The sequence below is a fragment of the Lithobates pipiens genome, unplaced genomic scaffold (genome assembly GCF_037356315.1).
Source record: "Lithobates pipiens isolate NorthernLeopardFrog02 unplaced genomic scaffold, aLitPip1_a1.2 Scaffold_3, whole genome shotgun sequence".
NCBI lineage: Eukaryota > Metazoa > Chordata > Amphibia > Anura > Ranidae > Lithobates > Lithobates pipiens.
In genome coordinates, this window is record NW_027507790.1 from 19405178 (window position 1) to 19425337 (window position 20160).

Here is a 20160-nt window from a genome sequence, read left to right on the forward strand (position 1 = left end):
TGTTGTGGGGTCTTTTGTGACCTCTTGGATGAGTCGTCGCTGCACTCTTAGGGTAATTTTGGGCGGCCGGCCACTCCTGGGAAGGTTCACCACTGTTCCATGTCTTTGCCATTTGTGGATAATGGCTCTCACTGTGGTTCGCTGGATTCCCAAAGCTTTGGAAATGGCTTTATAACCCTTTCCAGACTGATAGATCTCAATTACTTTCTTTCTCAATTGTTCCTGAATTTCTTTGGGTCTCGGCATGATGTGTAGCTTTTAAGGATCTTCTGGTGGACCTTACTGTGTCAAGCAGCTCCTATTTAAGTGATGCCTTGATTGTGAACAGGTGTGGTAATAATCAGGCCTGGGTGTGGCTAGAGAAATTGAACTCAGGTGTGGACAACCACAGTTATAGTATGTTTTAACAAGGGGGGCAATCACTTTTTCACACAGGGCCATGATGGTTTGGATTTTTTTTCACCTTTAATAATAAACACCTTCATTTACAAATTGCATTTTGTGTTTACTTGTGTTGTCCTTGACTATTGTTTAAATTGGTTTGATGTTCCGAAACACTTAAGTGTGACAAACATGCAAAGGAACAGGAAATGAGGAAGGGGGCAAACACTTTTTCACACCACTGTATATTTCTGGGCCAGTGACTAAAAATGTATCGAAACCAGGTACATATTAATGGTTAGGTAAACAGTGGTTTTAAAATGTATCTGAAAGAATCTTCAACCCTTGATGCCTGATGGCAAAACAAAAGCTAATACCTGAAAGCACTTTTGGAACTTTGGCATGCGTTAGTAAAATTGTACATATCATCACAACTACTTAGTGTATCCTGCACACAGAGAAGGAATACTTACTTCTTCTTCTACCCATTCTACCCAGAATGCAGAAACATGACATAGCAGGAGATATGAATATTTCTTTGAAAATATATAATGAAAAATGGTGCCAAAATGTGAATACCAACAATAATGTGATGCTGCACCAAAAAAATTCTAACAACGAATACAGTATATAGTGAAGAAAAATTGGGTGCAAAACATATGTGAAAAAATGATATAAAGTTCACCCAAAAGTATATAGGTGTAACAATACAAATTATATTATAAATATCAAAACAGTCCACCAAAAAAGCAGATAAATAAAAAAATAAAAAAATGATGAAATCGAATCTTCTTTGTATGATTAATCTAAACCCGAAGTGTCATACAAATCTGCTCACCAGATATCTCCGGGCACTAGGTGATCACCAAGCATATAATAAATGGGGACCGTTAGCTGGAATCTTCCAAGCCAGAAATCGCTGAATATTTCTTTACTTCAGGGCCAGATCTAGCCTGTCTGATCTTGGGTGCACTAAAAAAACTCGGGTGGCATATTGTCAACACACCTTCATTTTATCCTACTCACGCTCTCCCTGTTTTTCTCTCCAACACTCCCCACTAGTGCTGGCTGTATGTAAGTGTGGCAGAGATGCAGGGATCCAGTATTCCCTGTTCACTCAGCATGCTTCTGTACCAAGAATTATCACCAAGAAGTAATATTTGACATTACTTCTGGGTAGTATAGAGGAGGTGTAGGAGTGAACCTACTACTTCTCTGTGTGTCAATGTGGCTGGGATGAAAATGATATGTTTTAAGCTGGTGTTTCTCAACCTTTTATCAGTCACAGCTCCCTTTAAAAGTATGCTAAATCACGGGGCACCCCAGTCCTGAACTGTATTTGTATGGCTTAAGGCCACCAACATCTGCACTGAAAAAAACTATGCCACCCTTTCCTTGGCTATTTTCACATCAGCTTCCCCCTCTCACATTGGAGCCTCCTCATCACATCAGAGTCCCCCAGTTACATAAAAGTAGTCACCCTCAACTTCAGGGTCCCCTCATCATATCAAAGTCCTCTATTACACAGATGCCCCCCCTTCACATTAAAGCCCCCCTTTACATTAGGGTTCCCATATAACAATAGAGGCCCCCTTTACATTAGAGTCAACCCCCTTTTACTGCTGCCTTTAAATCCTCAGCATGGCTGCAGTATTATGGCAGGGAATGTGAGGTGGAGCAGGTTTGGATAGAAGCAGGACTTCCAGCCTGGATCAACATCTTCCATTTCTATGGTGCAGCTGGGCCATCCACCAGCATCATAGCAACATATGCATCATGGTCCACCCCTCATTACAATGGAATGGAATGAAGTGGTGTGGCAGATGGAGGCAGGGCACTGTGCAGCCATGCCAACTCAACTTCACCAAAGATGCACTGCCCCTTGGCCACAATTTTCTGATACTGACATCACTGGTCCTGGGGGGGGGGGGGTGACTAAAGTTTGGGGGTTCAGCCAACCCCAGCACCCCCTTAGATTCATACCTGCTTTATTCCTTTGCAGATATAGCATTTTGTAAGATACCTTTAATAAGCAACAGAATCTTTGTACGTAAAGCCAACATTTTTTTTTTATACTTTGGACAGAGTGAAACATTGTTAAAACCCCTTCTAAGTTTTAACAGTGACCGTGTAGGTGTTGAGAAATCCACAATTGTACAGAACATCAGGTGACAGGAAGTCTTCCAATGGGGACACTTCCAGTGATGATTGTCTAAGGGGAGATTTTGCCTTGTTTTCTGTTCTGCCTTTGGGACAGGAAGTGAAAGGAAATTTCTCTAAATGGGACATGACCAGTAAAAAGAACTCATGGGGTCCATTTTCTACTCTATTCAAAAAAAAAAAGTTTTGGCTTTACATACACTTTATGTTTAAACAAACTATAAAAAGGCAACATATTCAGTTATTCAGTGCATGTCTTTTATACATGCATATTTTTTAATTTTTACGTTTTGTACCATGCTGCGTAGGTACAGGAAAATGTATGTTGATTTTGACAGAAACCCAGCAAGCTTTGAACTTCCCATGGAGTCTACCTTGGCAGCACTGAAACCCCAAGCAGTATTATCAGCGCTACCCAGTTCTCCCATGTTGAACTAGAGGACACCTGTTATGGAGGAGAAGAGAATGGAAGTACTGAAATTCAAATCAGGAGTGGGCAGCCTAGGGTGACAATGCAGTTTCTCCATAGATACAATGTTTCGAGTGAACATTGTCTCCGAAGGGTTGGATATGGGTTATTGGCAAGATCACCAGGTGAAAATAAAGGGAAGAACGCCAGAAAAAGAAAACAAGTGCAGCCACGACACCTAAGGACTGGTAAGCTGCAGGTGTCAGAATAATGGGGACTCGCTTTGGCAAAGATATTAGAGTTTCACAGCAGCATACCAGCCTGGATCTGCAATTGCAGCTGGTCAAGCTTCTGGTGGCTTACAGCACGGAGAGTCTCATGATTCTTCCTCTTTGCTTTCATCCACCTTTCATAACAATTATAGCATTAGGGCTGCAAGTTTTAATAATTTAGAAGGTCTTTTGGGGACTCTAAGCCCACGTACACACGGTCGGAGATTTTGGCAACCAAATCCATCGGATTTTGCCCGTCGGATTTAGTCCGACGGATTGTGTCCGAAACTGTTGCATACACACGGTCGGGCCAAGTTGGCGAAAAATCCGATCTTTCAGAACGTGATGACGTAATTTCGTTACGATGGGACTACATTCAGGCTAGTAGCCAATAGCTTTGATGTAGGAATTTGATCTGAGCATGCGTGGCACTTGGTCCGATGAAAATGCTCTACACATGATCGGATTAGGTCCGTCCGGCCCAGTTGGTCAGGAAATATTTCCAACATGTTGGAAAATTGGGTCGGACGGAGATTCGGACGGAACCAGTCCGATGCATACCACACACAGTCGGATTATCTGACGACACGGTCCGATAAGACTCATTCCGACAGATTCTCCGACCGTGTGTACAGGGGCTTATGATGGTTTTGTGTGAAAGGGCCCTAAGGAAAAGATTTGGGCAGAGAGTACATTGACATATTTACCTGCTGCCTCTTGAAAGAATTCCTACAGAAAAATGGGAAAAAGGAAAAGAAGAGGATAATGAGAGGCAGAATTTTCAGCTTATTTTAAGGCTCTAAACAACTGGTTTCAAACATTCACTATTTACAGCAGAATTGTGGAGGAAAATATGCCAAAAGGCTGTTCTGGGTTGTTTTGTTGTGTGGAGTCAATCATAGCGCTTCCCTGGACCAATGGAGGTTTGGCTTTGTTATAATGAGCAGTTTAGACAATCTACGTTGATATGTCCAAGCTTAGCTTGGAACCACAAGGTTTTTGGGATGTTGCTGCATTTGACAACAGTCTCAAGGGACTTCTGGTGAGTCTTTTCTATCTGTCCTGATGATTTCATGGGAGCGGTTTCATTGGGGACCCTAAAAAAGTCAGTGTGTTGGATATTTAGTGAGGGACATTGTAAATGGGGAACTTCATGTATGTTCAAGCATGAATGCTCAGGATGAGTGGTTCAACCCTCCTGATCATAAAATGTTTCCACAGACATGGATCTGGGTTTAGGATGAGTTTCACTCAGCCCTCTGGAAAAAGGAGGTGACTCTATTAAGGCTACATGAGATGCTGGCTTGGCTAAATGAATAGCCAGACAGGCAGGCTGCTATTTTATTGCAGAAGAGTTGTTCAGAAGGGTTCAGAATTCCTAATTCTTCAAGTAGTCATTGTATTGGGGCGAGAAACTGGTTATTGGCCAGGCAACACTCACAGCTGTTGAAAGACAAGTTAGCAAAGGGAGTCAGTTTGGGTAGAATCCAAGGGTGGGTGCATGTGTTTTCTCCCATTCCTGATTTGTAGGTGTTATTCCATAAAAGAAAACAGTAAACACTCTTATATTCAAAGGGTTCTTCTTTGAATTACGGTATTGATGAAAATTTGAGCAAGGTAGTCTATGTGTAATTGGATGAGGCAGTAGCCATTGTTTGGAAGGTAGGGATTGGTGCTTTGGTGGCAAAAGTGACTATTGAATCAGCTTATTGCATTCTGCCGGTTGTCAATTTTGCCATTTTTTAAATCACCCTGATTGCCAATTTTTGCTAGTATGCTCGTTTCAAAGGTCAGTTTTATTATTGATCAGCACTTGCCTATGGGTTGTTCCATATCTTGTTCCTATTTTGAAATATTCATCACATTTTTGTAGAAGTATTGGGTAGAACATGAATTCTACACAATCTGGATGAATTTTTGAGTGTTTGTTAAGCACATACAATGTTAACAACCTTAAAAATGTTTTGCCTTTGGCACCCAAAAATATGGAGGGTCCAGGCACTGAAGATCATTTTAGGACTCAAACTAATTCTATAATGGTCGAGTGCATGTTACCAGATTCTAAAATAATTGCAGCAAATCGTTTTGCAGGCTTTATCTTCTAAGAAGTTGTGTCTTAGGAAATTCCAGAGCCATTTGTGAAAAAATTATTTTTACAACCTTTGGGTCAGGTGTTTTGCAGGCAGTTGGAGAGGGCTACCTCTTGGGTGATACATCTACACAATTTTGGTGTTGATTACAGATGACATGTAGATTGATTTGAAAAAAAAAATAATTGTGCCTGCTGATCCTTTGTATTTGTGTGATTTGGTGTATTTTTTCAAGTGGAATGGTGTGTTGGAAAATGGCCAGGGTAATGATGGTAGGTACATTTGACAGCTAAGTTGTGTCTTGAATTGTTTACCTGCTTGTGGCCATGCAGATTTGGGGGGGGGGGGGGGGGGGATGTTATGGAAAAGGGTGTGTGGGGGTTGTTATCAATAATTTGATAATATTTGGTTAATCTGCAGCATAAGTTGGTGTTAATGTATTTACACTTTAATGTTAGCTTTAGAGCTACACATTTGCTGGGACTGGACAACAGTATGGCTGGCTCCGTATCTCCGTGGCCCATATTTTGTACCTTGGGGGAGGCTATATGGCTGCCCTGTGTCCAGACAACATATGGCATGTGTCTTTGGAGTAGTGGCAGGATGGCTGCAACAATCATTGGTGCCCAATATGTGGGAGTCTCACGTGGCAACATGGCAGTGTTGGGAGGAGTTTGAGAAGGAAATCCAGTTCACAGGTTAAATACGTTTTCTGTTGAGGAATAGAGTTCTTTTGTACCTTGTAAATTTGCAGACAGGTGGTACTTCCACCTGTTCAATCACAAGGGTGATTTTGGCTTTGTCCTTGTTTACACTACAAGGTACAAGGGACATCACTAAAGATTTCTTCATTTGCCAGGTGTTAGCCCTTGTACACACAGTCGGAGATTCTGACGGAAAAGGTCCGATCGGATTATATTGTCGGAAAATCCGATCATGTGTGGGCTCTATCGGACTTTTTCCGTCAGAGATTCCGACGGAAAAAATTTGAGAGCAGGATCTAAAATTTTTCGACAACAAAATTCCGATCGGACAAAGTGCCACGCATGCTCATATCAAAGTATGAGAGCAAAACTATTGGCTACTAGGCTGAACGTAGTCCCGTTGGAATGAACAAACGTCATCACGTTCCAAACGATCGGATTTTCCACCAACTTTGTCCGACCGTGTGTATGCAACACCAGTTTCGGACAAAATCCGTTGGAAAAAATCCATGGGGACAAGTTGCATCCCCAAAGCATCCCCCATTTTGAGGGTGCCCCCCTTCCCCAAAGCACCTACCCCCATGTTGAGGGCATGCGGCCCTGTTCGTTTAAGGAGGAGGGGCGCTCGCTCGTCCCCACCCCCTTTCCTGACCGGCCAGGCTGCGTGCTAGGTTAAGGGTCTGGTATGGAATTTGGGGGGACCCCCACTCCATTTTTTCGGCGTAGGGGGTTCCCCTTAAAATCCATACCCAACCTAAGGGCCTGGTATGCTCTTGGAGGGGAAACCATGCCGGTTTTTTATTTAAAATTTGGTGTGGAGTTCCCCCTAGAGAGCTGATTATTCTGTAATTGGCCATGGCCAAAATCGCCTGGCCTGGGGGGCGACTTAAAGTCGTGTTGTAAGTCGCCCCAGGTCGCGCTGTTATTCATACTCAAGTCATGTTCAAGTTGCCTCCAAAAGTCTCGCTAGAAGTCGTGTTGCCCCTGAATGAACCGGCTCTTATAAAACATCCAATAAAAAAAAAAAAACGAATTTCTCCCGGGACTATCCCGGTGGGCCAGTTTCAGTGCCAGGCTGTCAAAGTAGTGGCTACGCGGCTTAATTTAACCACCGCTGTACTGCCTATAAGAGAAATAAATGTCTAACGGCCAGTAAAGGGGGGGTGGCCATTGGGGTTGGTTAGCCGGCCGGGAAGGGGCAAGTTTGTCCGGTATGGGAGAGACCTGTCATCCGCACTGCCCATCAGCTCACTTCATAGTGCACTACATTGCTGAAAGCCAGCCAATGGCTTTATGTTTGTGATTCCCACAAGTTATCTAGTGAACTGTTTCTTGTTAATTATATATTCAAAAATAAGATATTATTTATTTATTCATAACTGTTTTCTTTATTTATGACACCTGCCATTGAACAGAGTGTAACTTACACATGATATTCTAAAGGCATCTGTAATGCTGGAATGCATCTTTTACTCTAAATAAAGAGTTTAAAAAAAAGCCATTTATACTAAAGCCGCGTACACACGGGCGGACTGTCTGTCCAACTTAGTCCGTCAAAACACATTTCAGCGGACAGTCCGCTCGTGTGTGGGCTTCAGCGGACTTTTTCAGCGTGCAGTCTGGCGGACTAAGTATTTCGGAATTTCCGTAATATTGTCCGTCCAACTTTGGTTTCAGCGGACAGTCCGCTCGTGAGTAGGCTAGTCGGACAGACTAAGTATGACGCATGCCCAGAAAGGATTTACAGGGCGGAAGCGCTCGGTCTTGTAAAACTAGTGTTCGTATTGAAGCTAGCATATTCGTCATGCTGCTAATTTTGTGTTTTTTTAACCACTTGCCGACCGCCGCACGCCGATGTACGTCGGCAGAATGGCACGGGCAGGCATAAGCACATACATGTACGTCCTTTGCCTCCCGCGGGTCGGGGGCCCGATCGGGCCCCCGCCCGGTGCCTGCGGCGGTCGGTTTTCGTTCGGGAGCGATCCCGGACGAGGGGACGGCCATTCATTCATGGCCACCCCCTCGCGATCGCTCCCGACGAATGGAAATCCCCGGTGACATCACTTCCTCTCCTGTAATGTAAACACAGGAGAGGAAGTGATGTATTCTCTCCTCCGTGTCGGTATTTTTCGTTCCGACACGGAGGAGAGCGGATCAGTGAGTTGCACCAACACATCCCACACACAGTAGAACATGCCAGGCACACTCACACCCCCCCTTTACCCCCCGATCACCCCCCCAATTACCCCTGCCCCCCAGTCACAGTGACACCAATGTCATTTTTTTTTTTTTTGCATTGGTGTCATTTGTGACTGTAATAACTGTTAGGGCAGTTAGGGTTAGCCCCCTTTAGTTCTAATGTACCCCCCTAACCCCCCCAATAAAGGTTTAACCCCGTGATCACCCCCCGTCGCCAGTGTCACTAAGGCTGGGTTCACATTGCAGCGGTTTATGAGAACGAATGTGATTCGCACCGCACTGCAGTGCAAATCACATCCGATCTCTGTGCGATTCGAGTTCAGCCATTCGCCGCACCCGCCGCACCCGCCACACCCGCCGCACCCGCCGCAAATTCGCACGGGACCCTTTTTTTGGCCCGCAGCAGAATCGGATCGCATGGGTGTTCACACCATGCGATCCGAGTTTGCAGATCGCACTGCGATATGCGAACTGATCTGGGGGTGTCAGTAACATTTCACTGACACTCCCAGCAGTTCGCATAGGGCAGTGTGAACTGCCGCCGGGAGGCATGCGATGCGGGAACCCGCCGCGGATTCGCGGCGTTTCCGCATCGCTCCAGTGTGAACCCAGCCTAATAAGCGATCATTTTTCTGATCGCCGTATTAGTGTCACAGGTGACGCTAGTTAGGCAGGTAGGTATTTAGGTTCGCCGCAGCTTTTTATAGCGCTAGGGACCCCCATATACTACCGCATAAAGCCCCCTGATTGCCCCCTAGTTAACCCTTTCACCAGTGATCACCATATAACTGTTACAGGTGACGCTGGTTGGTTAGTTATTTTTTTATAGTTTCAGGGCACCCGCCATTTATTACCTAATAAAGGTTTAACCCCCTGATCACCCGGCAGGTGTCATTTGTGACTAATAACTGTTAGGGCAGTTAGGGTTAGCCCCCTTTAGTTCTAAGGTACCCCCCTAACCCCCCCAATAAAGGTTTAACCCCGTGATCACCCCCCGTCGCCAGTGTCACTAAGGCTGGGTTCACATTGCAGCGGTTTATGAGAACGGATGTGATTCGCACCGCACTGCAGTGCAAATCACATCCGATCTCTGTGCGATTCGAGTTCAGCTATACAGATAGTATGGCTGAATTCGTGTCGCACCCGCCGCACCCGCCGCAAACTCGCACGGGACCCTTTTTTTGGTCCGCAGCAGAATCGGATCGCATGGGTGTTCACACCATGCGATCCAAGTTTGCAGATCGCACTGCGATATGCGAACTGATCTGGGGGTGTCATTAACATTTCACTGACACTCCCAGCAGTTCGCATAGGGCAGTGTGAACTGCCGCCGGGAGGCATGCGATGCGGGAACCCGCCGCGCATTCGTGGCGTTCCCGCATCGCTCCAGTGTGAACCCAGCCTAATAAGCGATCGTTTTTCTGATCGCTGTATTAGTGTCACAGGTGACGCTAGTTAGGCAGGTAGGTATTTAGGTTCGCCGCAGCTTTTTATAGCGCCAGGGACCCCCATATACTACCGCATAAAGCCCCCTGATTGCCCCCTAGTTAACCCTTTCACCAGTGATCACCATATAACTGTTACAGGTGACGCTGGTTGGTTAGTTATTTTTTTATAGTTTCAGGGCACCCGCCATTTATTACCTAGTCTCACTAGTGTACCCCTAAATTTAGGGGTGTCTACTTTCTAAAATGGGGTCATTTGGGGGGGGGGGGGGTTTGTGCCATCTTGGCATTTTATGGCCTTCAAAACTGTAACGCCCTTAGAAAGCCTGAAGGCGGTGCTTGGTTTTTGGGGCCCCGTACGCGGCTAGGCTCCCAAAAAGTCCCACATATGTGGTATCCCCGTACTCAGGAGAAGCAGCAGAATTTATTTTGGGGTGTCATTTCACATATGCCCATGGCATGCGTGAGCAATATATCATTTAGTGACAACTTTGTGAAAAAAAAAAAAAGTTTGTAATTTTCCCGCAACTTGTGGCAAAATATAAAATATTCCATGGACTCAACATGCCTCTCAGCAAATAGCTTGGGGTGTCTACTTTCTAAAATGGGGTCATTTGTGGGGGTTTTGTGCCATCTTGGCATTTTATGGCCTTCAAAACTGTAATAGGTAGTGAGAAGTGAACTCAAAAAATTACGCCCTTAGAAAGCCTGAAGGCGGTGCTTGGTTTTCGGGGCCCCGTACGCGGCTAGGCTCCCAAAAAGTCCCACATATGTGGTATCCCCGTACTCAGGAGAAGCAGCAGAATTTATTTTGGGGTGTCATTTCACATATGCCCATGGCATGCATGAGCAATATATCATTTAGTGACAACTTTGTGAAAAAAAAAAAAAAAAAAAAAAGTTTGTAATTTTCCCGCAACTTGTGGCAAAATATAAAATATTCCATGGACTCAACATGCCTCTCAGCAAATAGCTTGGGGTGTCTACTTTCTAAAATGGGGTCATTTGTGGGGGTTTTGTGCCATCTTGGCATTTTATGGCCTTCAAAACTGTAATAGGTAGTGAGGCGTGAAATCAAAAATTTACGCCCTTAGAAAGCCTGAAGGCGGTGCTTGGTTTTCGGGGCCCTGTACGCGGCTAGGCTCCCAAAAAGTCCCACATATGTGGTATCCCCGTACTCAGGAGAAGCAGCAGAATTTATTTTGGGGTGTCATTTCACATACGCCCATAGCATGTGTGAGCAATATATCATTTAGTGACAACTTTGTGTAAAAAAAAAAAAAAAATTTTTTTTTTGTCATTATTCAATCGCTTGAGGCAAAAAAATAAAATATTCAATGGGCTCAACATGCCTCTTATCAATTTCCTTAGGGGGTCTACTTTCCAAAATGGGGTCATTTGGGGGGGTTTTGTACTGCCCTGTCATTTTAGCACCTCAAGAAATGAGATAGGCAGTCGAAAACTAAAAGCTGCGTAAATTCCAGAAAACGTACCTTAGTTTGTAGATGTGACAACTTTTGCGCAAACCAATAAATATACAATTATTGACTTTTTTTTTACCAAAGACATGTGGCTGAATACATTTTGGCCTAAATGTATGACTAAAATTGAGTTTATTGGATTTTTCTAATAACAAAAAGTAGAAAATATCATTTTTTTTCAAAATTTGCGGTCTTTTTACGTTTATATCGCAAAAAATAAAAATCGCAGAGGCAATCAAATACCATCAAAAGAAAGCTCTATTTGTGGGAAGAAAAGGACGCAAATTTTGTTTGGGTACAACATTGCATGACCGCGCAATTACCAGTTAAAGCAGCGCAGTGCCAAAGTGTAAAAAGACCTCTGGTCATTTACCAGCAAAATGGTCCGGTCTGAAAGTGGTTAATATAGCCCATTCTTTTCTTCTTCCTAATGCAAGAAAAGTGAAGTAGCTTTGCTGTTTATATTCACACAGAGTTATCCCAAATGTTTTTATTCATCCTCATCCTATGATTAATATTCCAATTTGAGAAAAAAAAAAAAAAAAAAAAAAAATAATATATATATATATATATATATATATATATATATATATATGTATATATATATATTAAAAAATTTATAGAATTTATCTATTACTATATATTTTTGGAACTACTATTGTCAGTTTAAAATTGGACTTGCGTTTTTTTTGGCCAAGCAGGACTATGTAAGTAGAGATAGATAGATAGATAGATAGATACCGTATATACTCGAGTATAGGCCGACCCGAATATAAGCCGAGGCCCCCAATTTACCCCCAAAAAAACTGGCAAACTTATTGACTCGTGTATAAGCCGAGGGTAAGACATGCCTGTCCATCCCTGTGTGTGTGTCCGTCCATCCCTGTGTGTCCGTCCATCCCTGTGTGTCCGTCCATCCCTGTGTGTCCGTCCATCCCTGTGTGTGTGTGTCTCCATCCATCCATCCATCCCTGTGTGTGTGTGTGTATCCGTGTGTGTGTGTGTGTGTGTGTGTGTGTGTGTGTGTGTGTGTGTGTGTGTGTGTCCAGCCTACCTGTGTCCTGAGCCTTTGTCCCGAGCCTCCGTCCCGTGCCGAGCCTCCTTGCCTCCGTGCCTCGCCGCCGTGCCTCGCCGCCGTGCCTCGCCGCCGTGCCTTGCCTCCGGTCCCGTCCCGTCCCGTCCCGTGCCGTGCCGTCCTGTGCCTTGCCTCCGTCCCGTGCCCTCTTCGTTCGTCGGCGGCCATTGTAAAATTCAAAAGCTGCGCCGCCGCCTTCGCCTGTGATAGGCGGAACACTGAATTTCCCAGCAGCCTGTGTTCCGCCTATCACAGACGTCGTATCATCCTCGTCCGTAGTACGAGGATGATACGAAGTCCGTGATAGGCGGAACACAGGCTGCTGGGAAATTCAGTGTTCCGCCTATCACAGGCGAAGGGGGAGCCGGAGGCGCGGCTTTTGAATCAGAATGGCCGCTGTCTGTCTGCTCGACACGCTGATCGAGCGGGCAGACAGCGATGACTCGAGTATAAGCCGAGGGGGGCACTTTCAGCCTCAAAAAAGAGGCTGAAAATCTCGGCTTATACTCGAGTATATACGGTAGATAGATAGATAGATAGATAGATAGATAGATAGATAGATAGATAGATAGATAGATAGATAGATACCCAAACCAGCATTTTAGCTTACACATGATTGAATGTTCAAAATCAGCAGAGCTTCCCCTCATTTCAAATGTTAAGCCTCAAATTTACAGCGACTGCACTTGAAGTTAGCATATTTCTATTAACATGAACGTGTGTTTTGTAAATAACCCCCATAGTCTTTTGACATGTACCTGCCTACTCACAAATAAACTCTGTTTTTTTAAGCCAAAATAACAAAAAAAAAACATACAATATTTTTAGAAATAATAAATATTTATTTTTCGTCAGAACAAAACAAAATCAAGAGGGAGGCAACACTGGAGACAATTTTGACGTTTGTGAAGCCCTTTGTCCCCCAGGCACACATCAAGTGAGTGGCCACCAAAATTCAGAACCTGTGTAGCATGTAAATAGGGAGCACAACCAGGTCCTAGAATCCCAAAGACCAGGAACAGCAGCAGATGAGATCTATGTCCCCAGACTGTGGTACTACAACAGCCTGCGTCTTCTGTCAGAGCAGACTGAAGCCAGGCAGTCACTTGCGACTCTTCCGTCTAGCCTTCCCTCCACGCTTCGCTGGAGGCTGTGCCTCTGGTGGTGGACTTGTGGTAGGAGGAGGAGGAGGAGGAGGAGGAGGAGGAGCAGTAGGGTCTGTGTTATACAGTCTGGTGGTCAGTGTTAGCTCACCCTTCAGACCCCGTTGAATCGCATCAAAAAAAATGGCTTCGCACAAGTTGCGCTGTGCCTTCTCCATTTCTAGCAACTTGCTTGCCAAATAAGTACCGTAGGCCTCCTCAGGATTGGGGGGTTTGCTCAGCACTTGGGTGGCTTGGCGTATAAGTGCCAATGACTCCTCCTCTGTCTGCGTCATCCTCCTGGGCCTTTTGCTGGCTAGGCGGAGGGGAGGGACCTGACTTTCGGTCCGACTCCTGCTGGGCCCAGCTAGCTCCTGCGTGTGGCTGGTCCCGGCCTCCTCCTCCATACCACTGGTCCCGGACTCCTCCTGGATGAGCTCATCCTGTGTAAAAAACAAAGAAATCAATAAATAAAATATGTCTATATTTTGAAATCATCAATCACTAACAATTTTACAGTTCTCACTTGCAAATACATTTGTCTTGAAATACAAAAGGCTATCATTTTGACACCATCATTTTTCCATCAGTTCACCAAGATTTGAGCCACATTTGTGGAAACTACTGTATCCTTCTATCTAATTTAATTTGTGATGAAATCCTAGATTTGGAAGCAATTCAAACATTGAACTTGACATCATTAATATTTGAGCAATCCAAACTTTAGAAACTAAAATATACCTGGCTCCAGCTGGGCGCATCAACTTCGTCCAGCAAGGAAGGGTCTGGATCTTCCAGGGATGGCTCACCTGAGGTGGAGGGAAGGGTGGAGGGAAGGGTAGACGGAAGAGTGGAAAGTGACTGCCTGGCTTCTGACGTGTCATCCAGAAAACGCAGCCTGTAGTAATACCACAGCTTAGGTACATAGATCTGATCTGCTGCTGCTCCTGATGTTTGGGAGTCTAGGACCTTTTTGCGCTCCCGCCTATACACGTTACGCAGGTTCTGAATTTTGGAGCTCACAAAGTTAATGTCTGCCTGGGGGAGTCGGGTTTTCACAAACGTCAAAATTGTCCCCAGTGTCTTCCTCCGGCCAGGACGGCTGGAATATTGTGGGTGCTTGGAATCCCACAGGCTCCTGTGCGACTCTAATATATCTATAAATTTGGAGAGGAAGGCCTCCTCTTTAAAGGGTCTGGAGTATACTTTTGCATTTTGATTTCTGAAAAAAAAAAAAAAAAAAAAAAACATAAATACTAATGTCAGACCAAATGCACACTATTTATATTGTGACAATGTAGGCGAGACCCACACTACACCCACACACACACTACCACACACGCTACCCCCCCCACACACACACTACCCCCCCACACACCCACACTACCCCCACACACTACCCCCCCACACACACACTACCCCCCACACACACACTACCCCCCCCCACACACACACACACACACACTACCCCCACACACTACCCCCCCCACACACACACTACCCCCTCACACACACACACTACCCCCCACACACACTACCCCCCCACACACACACTACCCCCCCACACACACACACACTACCCCCACACACTACCCCCCACACACACACTACCCCCCCCCCCACACACACACACACACTACCCCCACACACTACCCCTCCACACACACACTACCCCCCCACACACACACACTACCCCCCCACACACACTACCCCCCCACACACACACTACCCCCCCACACACACTACCCCCCCACACACACACTACCCCCCCCACACACACACTACCCCCCCACACACACACTACCCCCCCCCACACACACACACTACCCCCCCATACACCCACCCCCACTCCCACACTACCACACAAAACACCAACCCCACTCAACCACCAACCCACATAAAAATCAATTAACCATCAACAAGGTGAAATCTCACTATATACATTCCTAACGCAGGCTTAAAATTAAAATAAAATAAAAAGATAACCATCTTACCGTCGCGTGTAGCACTCGCTGCTTCCGTTCGGACAAACGTACGGCCTCGCGGTAACGCTTTATATACAGCGCATGCGTTCAAGCTCCGCCTGCGTCGCCCACGTTGCCCGCCCCTGACGTTCCGTGTGACCGTATATTCCCCGCCCCCTTTACCCTCGTTCCGCTGTGGGAGATTGATAGATGAAAATGGCGGACGGAATTTCAGTGAGCAGCACGGAGGAAAGCCCTGAACCCCATGCTTCCGGAGCAAGGAAGAGGTATAAGGCCACAAACATGGCCTTTGAAGAGATGGTGGAGATGGTGGATATATTGAGAAGGGAGGATTATGATGGGGAAAATGGCCCGTATCCCAAACCCAATATCCGCAAAAACGGCACCATGAATCTAGTTGTCGAAACTTTGTAAAGCAAATTTGGGGTCCGAAGAGGCAAGGATCAGCTCCGGAAACGATGGTCCGACATCAAATCCAGGGAGCCGGACCAATACCATCGAATCAAAAAGGCCCTGAAAAAAAGTGAGTAAACTCCGCGTTTATCGTGACTGTCGGACATAATCGTTCGTATAGGTATACGATATATTTGTAAATCTGGCGAATTTGATCGTTCGTGTGGTTAATAGTTCATGTAATGAGCGAATATGCTTGTTCGTATATGTGGACGTAAATAGCATGAATTTGTATATGGTGTAAATTTATCTGGTGTTGGATTAGATTTTAATTAGTTATTCATTTTTTTGTATTGTTCATGATAAACTGAATTGTCACACTCAGTTTAGGATATAAATTTTTAATAAAGTTTCATAAATTTATTCAGTGTAATGTAGTCTCAATAAAAAAATGAGATAGATAGATAGATAGATAGATAGATAGATAGATAGATAGATAGATAGATAGATAGATAGATAGATAGATAGATAGATAGGTAGATAAAATGCTGGTTCAACATCTGGACTGGGAATCATTTAGTGTAGTTTGGGACATCATAGAAAAAATTTTGACATAATCACACACAGGTACTCCAGGGGATGATTCGAGTGTGTCCGTCTGTGAAACTTGGACAAAAGATATAAAGTATCGCAGTTTGGTTAAAGGCTAGGTTCACATTGCTGCAATGTACGAGATCGAATGTGATTTGCACCGCACTGCAGTGCAAATCATATGTGATCTCTGTGTGATGCGATTTCAGCCATACATATAGTATGGCTGAATTCGCATTGCATCCGGCCCAAACTTGTACATGGCCCTTTTTTTAGTCCACAGCCGAATTGGGTCACATGGGTGTTCACACCATGTGGTCCAATTCCTGTCCGAGTTTAAAGATTGCACTGTGATATGAGAAATAATTTGGAGGTGTCAATAAAACTTTACACTGATACTCCCAGCAGGTCACATAGGGCAGTGTGAACTGCCTCCGGGAGGCATGCGATGCGTGAAACCACAGTAGATTTGCAGCGTTCGCACATCGCAGCAGGCTGAACACAGCCTAACTAAAAAAATGTCATTTTAATGATGTATTAAACTAGGATCTTGTAATAACCAGCTAATAATTGTACACCACTTCAAACCAATGTTTCAGATTCCAATTTCTGAAATCAAATATCACTATGCTTAAAAGTATACCTTTTTTTTTGTTTTTTTTTCATTCTCATAGGGGAACAAAGACTCAGACAAGAGGCGGAGCAGCCCAGGACCTCCCGACCTCACCAGCCTGATTGGGCAGTTAGCCCAAGCCCAGTGTCCGTGATGGAGCTGCCCAGCCCAGTGTCCGTGAGGGAGCAGCCCAGCCCATTGTCCGAGCTGGATCAGCCCAGCCCAGGGCTAGATGTGGAGGAGGAAGAGGTGGTGGAGATACGCACCCCACAAAGTGAGTGTCTGACAACCCAGCTTAAGGTAAACAATTAATGGCTGTATATTTTAACCAATTTTTTATCTACACATGTTTTTAGGTGATGATCTGGTTGTGGAAGGACAAGCCGCGGAGCCATTTACCACTGATAGTGCCCAGAGACTCATTGGTCAGATCATGGCCTGGAATGGCAAGATCAATTTGATGCAGAACAACATCCATACCATGCAACGAGAACTGGACACTATAAGGCAGGAAATGAAGAACATGATCGCTGGTTTTAGGGAGAATCTAAGCCCCTTTTCCCTAAAACGAAAGATCATGTTCTTCATTTCCTTGTCAAAAAGTTTTTAATGTTTTTAGAACATTGTTTTTAGAGGCCAAATTTTGAAGATGCACACGGTGTGTCAACATGTGCTATGTGCCATCAGAGGATCGCAATGTACGCATATGGTGTTTGCAAACCCTTCCTCATTCTAGTATGTGAGAGGAAGGGATTGCACCCACCAAACACGTCCATTGATCACTCATGATGGTACATAGCACATGTTGACATTACCAATTTTTGGTGTGCATCTTCAAAATTTGGCTTTACCCCTTGTTTTCTGTAAATAGTTAAAAATTAGATTTTATGTATTTTTTTTATAATTTTATTTTATATATATATAGATATATCTATATATTTATATGTTTCAAAAAAAAAAAATTATACAAAAAAACAAAACAAAAAGAAAAATATCTAAAAAAGAGGCACTGGTTGGAATGTGCACTATTAAAAATTAAAAAAAAAAAGATGTGTGTGTGTGTGTGTCTACTTCTTTCAATACTCAATACCAGTTTGGGAAGTCATTTTGTGTTTTCTGTCACAAAGGGCCTTATTTACTATTGGCAAAAACCACTTTGCAATACAAATGCACTAGGACAGGAATATGCAATTAGTGGAAATCCAGCTGTTGCAGAACTACAAGTCCCATGAAGCATAGCAAGACTGACAGCCACAAGCATGAGACCCAGAGGCATGATTGACTTGTAGTTTTGCACCAGCTGGAGGTTGGCCAATTGCATATCCCTGAATTAGGAGAATGTAGGAGACAAGCACCGTGAAAAGCAAACAAGAACCAAACTTAAAAATTTGAACAGACAATACATATTTCAAGAAAAATAAATTTTTATTGGTCAGCTGGCATTGGAATAGCCCCCCTACCATTAAAATAGCTGACATACCGGTCACGCACCTCACGTGCTGTTTGGGGGGCTAAGCCAGGATGGGCATGATCCAGCCCTGTGAGTTCAGGTAATATTAGTCCGGCCTCAGGCCCAATTGGTTGCAGGTACTGGTTTCCTGAAAGTTTGCGTAGAAAATTGTGCAAAATGCAGCAGCAAAGAATTACATAGTTCAGTTTATACTCTGCTAAGTTGATTGCTGTCATAAACAGACGGAACCGGCTGGCCATAATACCAAAGGCATTCTCCACAACCCTTCTTGCTCTGGCCAGCCGGTAATTAAAAACACTCCTCTCCGGGGTGAGGGTCCTTTGGGGGAAGGGTTTCATCAGATGGTCACTCAGACCGAACGCTTCATCAGCAATAAACACAAACGGTAGACCCTCCACATTCTCGGCATCTGGTGGCAAGTCCAGGCCACCAGTGATGAGACGGTGGCAGAACTCGGTCTGCCTAAAGACTCCTCCGTCAGACATCCGGCCGTTCTTCCCCACATCCACATACAGAAAGTCACATTGTGCTGACACCACCGCCATTAACACCACACTATGGAACCCCTTATAATTCCAATAGTAGGACCCCGAATGGGGTGGGGGCACAATCCTCACATGTTTCCCGTCGATCGCCCCTCCACAGTTGGGAAAGTCCCAACGGGCAGCGAATTGGAAAGCCACAGTCTGCCATTCCTGTGGCGTGGAAGGAAACTGGGGAGTCAAACACAGGGAAAAAAAAAATTTGTCATTAAATCCAAACAATGCATAACAAATAAAACTCAAAAACATTTTGGAACAACAGTTAAACAGAAATATTGAAAAAGTTTTTCATGAAACAAAAAAAAAAGACGGCCCAATTCACAGATTACTCAGCCCTCTGATGGACCAGGGGACATAAGTTAGGTGGGTGAGTGGGGTGGGGGCCTAATTAATGAGTATACAATCCCTGCAACCAATTTGAGTGGCGTGGGGGCCTAATTAATGAGTATACAATACCTGCAACCAATTTGAGTGGGGTGGGGGACTAATTAATGAGTATACAATACCTGAAACCAATTTGAGTGGGGTGGGGGACTAATTAATGAGTAGACAATACCTGCAACCAATTTGAGTGGGGTGGGGGACTAATTAATGAGTATACAATCCCTATATATATATAGATATATATATATATAGATATATATATAGATATATCTATATATAGATATATATATATACATATACATATATATATATATATATATATATATATATATATATATACACACACACACATACACACAAAGGGTGTATACAAAGAGTATACAAAGGGTGGGGGGGCAGTAAAATAGTACAATGGAGCTGACAATATGAATTATAGAGAAAAACAGTCTCGGCTGTGGGTGTATAGGGGCCCAGGATTGCATGCTGGGGACGTTAGTGAAAGCAAATATGCACGTGGGACACAAAAAGGTAAAAAGCTCAAAAAAAATGACACACAAAAAAAAAAAAATACATAAAAAAAAAAAAAAATAAATGCATGCATTCATATAAAGGGGACATTCACATCATATTCCTGTCATGGATATTAAATGTCATGATGAAATTAATACAAACATACAATGCATATAATGCAATATTAAAAGAACAAACTTACCTTCATATATTCCTTCTGCAGGACCCGAATAATGGCAGAACAGGTCTCTGGAATAATGATCCCCAGAGCCTGGGGGGAGATGCCTGTCGAGAACTTGAGGTCCTGAAGGCT